This window comes from Apodemus sylvaticus, chromosome 18, assembly GCF_947179515.1.
Source record: "Apodemus sylvaticus chromosome 18, mApoSyl1.1, whole genome shotgun sequence".
Classification (NCBI taxonomy): Eukaryota; Metazoa; Chordata; class Mammalia; order Rodentia; family Muridae; genus Apodemus; species Apodemus sylvaticus.
In genome coordinates this window covers 42,891,083-42,899,614 of record NC_067489.1, presented here as the reverse complement: position 1 = coordinate 42,899,614, position 8,532 = coordinate 42,891,083, and positions in this window count along the sequence as shown.

Genomic DNA, 8,532 nt, shown 5'->3' with positions numbered 1-8,532 from the left:
ATGGGAATTAATTAAAAACTGTCCCAAAATGTTCCCATGCCCACCATAACTGCAGGACAAACAACCAGCCAGCTCAGCACGGTTAATCTTAGGTCTATAGTGGTGGCGATCTAACTCTTTGGTGGGGTCAAGCCATGCTCTGGTCACTGACTTGGACTCTCTAGAGTGGTCTCAGCCACTCCTGGCATCTCTTTTGCCTCATCTGAAACTCACCAGGTTTCCATAGGGTCTGGTTCACTGCTGCTCTCACTGTCACTGCTGGGCCAATCTCTTTCAGCTAGCTTTCTCTGCATCTTAGTTATGTTCTCCCTCCACCATCGGCAAACCCACATTTCACACGTGTCACACTAGGTCGCCAGTTCCTAGGTTTCTCAACAGTGGCTCTCCAAATTACCCAGTAGAACAGACTCTTAACACTTAGTTAACCAATTGTATTTACATATATGAAACTCACAATTACAAAATGCCAATTTATAATGATAAAAGTCTTATCCCGATTTCTAACCTTAGATAAATTTACATCTGATTCCATCTTGGTATGCATCTCTCTCTTCTTTCCTGCTCCTGTGTCTCCCAGCATCTCTCTCCCCCTAGCTCCTCCTCTCTCCCCTCCAATTGCTGGTCGCTTACTGCCTCAATGTGATTGGATAGGAATTATCTTGCAACATAAAACCTTTCTAGTATGTTAGAGATTAAAGTCAGAGCTTTATGTGTAGTCAGTAAGTGCTTTCTTACTAGGCAACACTCTCATGGCATTCAACATTTTTATATACATGAGAGTATATGTTAAACTAAAACAAAATATATACTTATAGAAAATATATGTGTCAGTAACACAGCTGTTGTATTTATTAGTCTTGCTAGTCTACTTTTTTGATGAAGTACCTGACATAAATAACTGAAGGGAAGAAAGGCTTACTGTTCTCATGTTCCAGAAGTTTCACTGCATTTTGAGTGGGCGATGGGACACAGGGCTGAAAGGGATGGGTCAGAGCATGCTATAGCTCAAGGGACATTCTAGCTGTGACTAATTTCCCTCCATCACTCTCCCTCTTCTTCTTTTCACTGCCCACCAATAATGACACACTTCTGTGGATCCATCAAGGGATGGATCCATTCAGTTGGCCAGAACCCTTGCAGTCTAGTCACCACTGGAAATGCCACAATAAAAACAGGCTGTGTCGTAGTTAGAGTTTTACTCCTGTGAACAGACACCATAACCAAGGCAACTCTTAATTGGGACAACATTTAACTGTGGCTGGCTTACAGGTTCAGAAGTTCAGTTATTATCATCAAGGTGGGAGCATGGCAGCATCCAGGCAAGCATGGTGCAGGAGGAGCTGAGAGTTCAGATCTTCATCTGAAGGCTGCTAGCAGAATATTGGCTTCCAGGCAGCTAGGATGAAGGTCTTAAATCTCACACCCACAGTGATACACCTACTCCAACAAGACCACACCTACTCCAATAAGGTCACTTCTACTCCAACAGAGCCATACCTTCTAACAGTGCCACTCCCTGGGCTGAGCATATACAAACCATCACAGGGTACTTCCTTAATCTTCTAGATGTTTTTTACCAAATCAAGTTGACAAGACTGACTGTCAACATTAACCATCACACATTGTTGCTACAAAGAATTATCTGACATATCTAATGGCACCTGCTGTATGTACCTTTATATCATTTGACAAGAAACCAGGCTTGTTTACAATTCTGTCAGCACAAATTTGTGAGCACTGAACTACCCCATTACCTTAGGATAGTTACGGTAGCACTTACAGTGGTTATGGTGATTGGGATTTTCCAGATTTATTTTAATTTTATGAAAGTACTATTGTAAGACTCTGGCAAATCTTAGCTTACCAGGGACCCCCCCCCCACACCCTGAGTGAACAACACAGAGCCAGGAATCGACACAAAAAGCAAGAGGAATTTATTGTTCCAATGCATTGGGGTCGTCCTATACGCAAAGGAGAGGTGGTGACCCTTAGCAGCCTGTTTGGTCAGTTTTTATACAGTTTTCAGAGCACCATTAGGCACAATGTGATTGGCAGAACAGTGTGACTTGTAAACTGATTGGGCTTTAGGGAATGAGGTGGCAAGGACTTTCCTTGTCTATAGATGGACAATGGTTGTTCAGTCCTGCAGTCCTGCTCTGGGACTCTCCCACCTGCAGGTAGCTGATGGTGGGGGGGCCCTCCCCTCCTAACTCCCAACCCCATGGTGTGAGGAATGTAAATTAGCCTCTCCCTTCAGGAGGGGAGGGGTGTCTAAATGTTCCATTACCTTTCCTTCTAGAATTTCTAGAATAGGAGGGGTCTGGCAGAATTTTCCAAAGTTCCTGAACTGACCTCTTCACTATTATACATGTAGTTCCTAACTGAGTGACACACAATGTGGTACCAGACAGTATTTAGCCTGACAAAGTACAACATCATTTCCTTAGCCCTCCAGAAGCTATACAAACTTAGAAGAATTGCACAGAGTATTTTTAATGTGCACAGGAAGACTTGCAGTTACAACCACAGGTGGACATTTACAAAAACGATGGGCATGAGTAATTTAGGCTCCCTGGAACTTTAATTGTGATGTGTATTCTATCATTTACAAAATGAGGAAGCCTGGGGTAGCTCATTTAATAGCTCAGCATTATCTTACTGGCTATCACACAGGAAACAAAACACCTGTAAACCATAAAATTATTCTTTAAGTGCTAAACAAGTCTACAGAAATGGTAATAGAGCTCTTTGTAAAATACAGCAGCATTTCTTTATGTCCTTATAGTGGCTCCTTCAGGTGTCTCCTTTTAAATATTTTATGAAGTATGACAGTTTGCTATGGAATGGCTTTTTCTACAGACTACTTTAATATATCAAACTACAGAAGCCAATAAAAGAGCCCTGCATTGATCATTCTATCACTCTCCAGGATAATTTGACTTCTAAGGTTGTGGTGGTAGGTTGACTTCTAGGGTTTGAACACGGTTAGCCCAGGAAGTGACACTTTTCGGAGGTGTGCCCTTGTTGGTGTAGATGTGGCCTCGTTGGAGGAAGTGTGTCACTGTGGGTGTGGGCTTTAAGACCCTCATCCTAGCTGCCTGTAAGCCAGTCATTTCCTAGCTACCCTCAGATGAAGATGTAGAACTCTCAGCTCCTCCTACACCATGCCTGCCTGGATGCTGCCATGCTCCCACCTTGATGATAATGGATTGGACTTCTGCACCTGTAATCCAGCCCCAATTAAATGTTGTCCTTATAAGAGTTGCCTTGGTCATGGTGTCTGTTCACAGCAGTAAAGCTCTAACTAAGACAAGGGTGAAGACACCTTCCCACCTAGGGTTATCAAGCAATGGAATATTCCTAAACATCAATTCACGAATAACAGGATAAAGATACTTTGGTGCATACACATGATAGAGAAAATAATGTTTGCTATAAAGAAGGCTGCAGTCATGCCATTTTTTGTTAACATAGCCATGGAGCTCATACTGTTCAGTGAAATAAATCACATACAGAATGACTGAGACTACGTGTTCTCTCTCCTATGCTGCAGAACCTTGAGGGGACAAAAATGATATTAAAGTTGATCATGACCAGGAAAGGGGTGGGAGGGGCAAAGTAGGTTCATGTTAGTTATCAGAAAGCCTTTTACTAGGTAGTAATCTTTAAAAAAATATTTTTAAAAAATTGTTTGGGGGCTGGAGAGATGGCTCAGGGTTAAGAGCATTGACTGCTCTTCCGAAGGTCCTGAGTTCAAATCCCAGCAACCACATGGTGTATCCCAACCATCTGTAATGGGATCTGATGCCCCTTCTGGTATGTCTGAAGACAGCTACAGTGTACTTACATATAATAAATAAATAAATAACCTTTGGAGCAGAGCAAACGGGGCTGGAGAGAGAAGAAAAAATGTCTAAAGACAGCTATAGTGTATTTACATATAATAATAAATAAAAAATCAAAATCTTAAAAATTTTTTTTTTATATATAAATGAATTTTTGGCTTGCATGCATGTGTACCATGTGGAAGTATTGCCACTGGATGCCAGAAGAGGGCGTCAGGTCATCTGGGAGTAGTGAGGATACCCAGTTGATCCCCAACATTCATAAAGCAACTCAGTACTATCAGAGCAAATGTGATGGCCTCTTCTGATCCCTGCAGGCACCAGGCACATGTGTGGCTCAGAGACATGCATGCGTGCCAAACACTCGTACACATAAAATAAAATTAAAAAAAGGACAATCCTTTCTTTTAATCTTTCTTTTAGAAAACAACAGAATAGCCTTTTATGTTATACAGAAATGAAGTAATGATTGCAGGCTGGCTGGTGAGTTAAATTCGTATGTTTGTTTCAGATTTTAGACAGACACAGAAAAGGAAGCGCTTGGGTTCAGAAATATAAACACGAACTGCCAGCTCCAATTCCAAAAGCCAGAGCTCCCAAGTGCCCTTCTGAGGCCTTGCCAAGGTACAAGAAGGCAGCCCCTGCCCCCCCTTAGCGCCCCCCATCTGTTTACAGTAGCTTCCTTCTTTTCAATCTGCCATGGCTTTTGTCTGCCCACTTCAAAGCCATATTCAGCTGCAGATCTCAAACACAATGCCCTTGCCTGGTGTCTGGTTACTGGGGCTGAAACCCTTTTGTTTTAGGGTTGGGTTCACAGTTAACCCTATTGGGCTAAATTTACCACCTTGACCTACTTCATTCCTTCATTGTCAGGAAAATGAAGATTTCTGGGGCTGACTCCCATGAAAGTATCCAGTGGACTAGAGTTCCTTTTAAAATAATAATAATAATAATCAATGTCATTTTATATTTATTATTTATTAAATATTATTATCATTATTATTATTATCCTCTCTATAATAAGCCCACCCACTCATATTGGTTCTTGAGAAAAACAAGCAGGGAAGTAAATTACTAGAATCTGCAAAGTAATTCTGCAGAATAGAGACATTTCTGCTTCAATGCAGGTTTCAAGGTGTCACTTCAATCTCTGATATAAATTAATCATCTTTCAACCAAAACTCCTCTTGGCTTCATCCCATTCAGGCATGTTTGATTATAACTGCTTCTTATTGATATATGGCCTCGAACGAGATAAAGGAAAAAATGGAGAAATAAGGGAGGAAATTGAACAGAATTGATTTTACACAAAGCCTCCTCTGTTTCCTTGCACTTTGGTTCAAGGATAAGAGGAGGGCGAAAAGCTTTTGTTGTGAGAGGCTTAGGCAAGGCTAAACCACGCACTGTGCAGCAAGAGGGGAAGAAAGAAAGAAAGCCCATAGTGGGTCCGCACTGGAAGAGAGCAGAAGGGCTGAGAACCTGACACAACTGTCACTGAGCAACAGTTTCCTTGTCTGGTTTGCTCTTCCTTGTATTGTTCTCCTGTGTGGTTGCTGCACTTAGATAACATGGATAAAACTGTATCCCCTTGTCGTCAATGGGTTATATATAAATATAACTTACCAATGAGGCATACGTCATTCTTGAATACCTGACACAGTTTGCTCAGTAGACTTCCAATTCTGTGCCTGCCTTTACTACTAGAAAAGTATCCTTTCAATAAAACATATTTATTTGTTCATTCACTTATTTATGTATTCCTTTGGTGGTGGTGTTTTGAGATAGGCTGGCTTGTATAACTTCACTGAATCAATCCTCCTGCCTCAGCCTCAGACGATCTGAGATTGCAGCTGTATAATTAATTAGACTATGCCCATCTGTAATTCCCAGAAATTCTATTTAAATATTTAAATTGGACAGTGTTTCGCGGAACCATTTCGGAAAGGTGCCTCTGTGGGAAGTAGAGAAAGCCCTAAATGAATTCTTGAGTGAATGAGCAGCCATGTTGAAGAGTGAGGCTTCGTACCCACAGGAAATCAGCAAAGCCTTCCCTGTATCACTTAGGCTGAAAACAAAGGGCAAAGCCTCAACTTGGGAGGTCCTAGAGCGAATGTAGGACCCGTGTGTACAGTTTCATTTTCCCAGATGTTTACAGCCTGAGTCTGCCCCTCTCCAGAGATCTCCTACTGAGAGGAGCCTACTCTTCCTGCTATGCTGCAAATAACAAACACGCTGCCATCCAGGGCTACTGTCCAAGGCTGTAGTGGCAACAGGTGCCCTGCTCGTACGACCCCAGCTTTTCTGTCTGTGTCTTTTCTTTCTTCATTCCCTCCTTTCCCCAGTTAGCTTTCCAGATCCAATACACTGGTCGCAGCATGCTTCAGTGAGCTGAACAGAGGAGATGGGTGAGCGTGGAGTAACAGGAAGCCAGGAAGGAGGAACTGATTAGCTGCTTTAGATTTGTTTTCCTTATCATGAGGTTCCATCACCCCACACAGTTATCTTCGTATTTGGTTTTGGCTTTGAGGAGGCATTAGTGATAATGAGACCATTTCTGATTAAGGTCTAAATAGCTCCCAGACCTTGAACTTACTCTAACCTCTCTTAAATTTATAGACTTCTGTGTTTTTCCATATGAGATTTAGTCTGTAATGAATATGAGCTATGTTTAATCAGAAAGTAATGAAAAAATAGCTTTGAGGTATAGCTACACGGGGAAATGCTTACAGGCATGTACATGGCCCTGGGTTCAAATCCCAGTAAGGAGTAAGGAATTAAAAGCTCTCAGAAAGTGATTATATCGTTTGACCAAATGGGGAGAGAATGTAGAATCTCCTATAAAAGAGACAGAGCATGTTCTGAAAAGAGAGACCGGTGTTTCTCGGGACTGAGGGGGAATTCTGGGCTTCCACCCTGCACAAATTTTTAAGTCATCTACCACAGCACAGAGGTTTACCCCATGATGTAGACAGGCACCAGTTACAGTGATTCTCGACATGGGGTCAATGACCCTTTTATAGGAGTCACCTAAGCCCACCAGAGAACACAGACATTTATATTATGATTCATAAAAGTAGCAAAACTACAGTTATGAAGTAGCGTTCTTATGGTTGGGGGTTACCATAATGTGTGGAAGTGTTTTAAAGGAGTCCTCTGGGACTCAATGAAGCATAGCCAACCAAACTGGGTTGTTCAAGTGTGAGATGTGATGTAGAGACATTTCAACCCTTGAAATGCTTTTCAGAAATAATTAAATCTCTGTCTGTCTGTCTGTCTGTCTGTCTCTGTGTGTGTCTCTCTCTCTCTCTCACACACACACACACACACACACACATTTGATTCATTGTTTCACTGAGTGGTCCATTGCTCACTGTTCTTTCCTCTGCCTGCACTGAAAAGAAGCTGACGAATGAAGGACATGAGGGAGGTGTGATCCGATAGTGGACAATACATCCATGCACATCCTGACCGACATCCTTCTCTCTTCAACTCTTCTTTCTGGTACTGAAAGGATAGAAAATAACACAGCCTAACTCTAATGACCCCAAGAAGTCAGAAGTTTAAAATGCTATCTCGCTTTGTTAGAAACTAGGTAAAAGGTCACATTCCAGAGCCCGCCCTTTGTTTAGACGTAGCAGAAAGGCCTTGAATAGGTGATCCTGGCCCCACAAGGTAACAGGAAATGGGCTAACCTTATCTTGCTTCTGTAAACTTATGCCATTACCCCTTTGCAGGAGTTCACACAGCTGTAGACATTCAAGAAAATAGGAAACTAATTGGTCCACTGAGCGCAGGCTCTGATAATTTAAACTGATTGGCCTAAAAACTATGGAGTGGTATAAATCAATTGGCTCCCATTTTGCGGGCTCTCCATGCTAAGAAACGATTGGCTTGTGATTCTTGGGCTTTGTCATAAACTTATAAAAGCTGTCGCAATTTGGCACTCGTGGTCCACAGTCCTCTAGCCCTGCAAGGTGTACAGCTGTGGAACCCAGAATTCTGGAATAAAGAAATCCTCATGTTATTGCAACGAGACTGTTTCTCACAAGTGATTTGGGTGTCGCCTTCCGGGATGAGGGGTGCTGGGGCACCTTTGGTTTTGGGGGTCTTACAGTACATCAAACCTACCAGATACGTTTGTAACCAGAGTTCCCCTTCTTCTGTATCCAAGAGCCTCACTTTTAGGTTGTCAAGGGACCAAGAGAGAATTTTTGCACAAACATTTTGTGTTTTGGTAAGGGATTTAGAATACTCTAGATCACAGGTATAAATAACAAGATGTCAAAAAAATCAATTCGACATGTTCCTTCTGTGTCATTTCCCTGATACTTGCTTTAGAAGCGAGGCTTGAATCTGGTGAAGCTGTAAAGAAAACCTGCTCTTTCCTCTGGAAAAGAATGGATAAGTGTGGACATCCATTTTGGGTAAAATATCAAAAGATTTTCTTGGATATGTAACTGAACAGAAAAGAAAAGTTATAGAAGGTTCCAAAATAAAGAGAAATGAAAACCTGTGTTCAAACAACAAAGAATGTCAGATTTTGATGCTAATACATGAAGAAACAGTATTTCCTGGGCAATGTACAAAATGTAAAAGTAAATTTCTATATAAAAACAACAACAATGAAGTGCTGTCATCTCCTCGAAAGCATCGGACAAGAGAGCCCAAGGGCTGTTGCCTGCTGGAG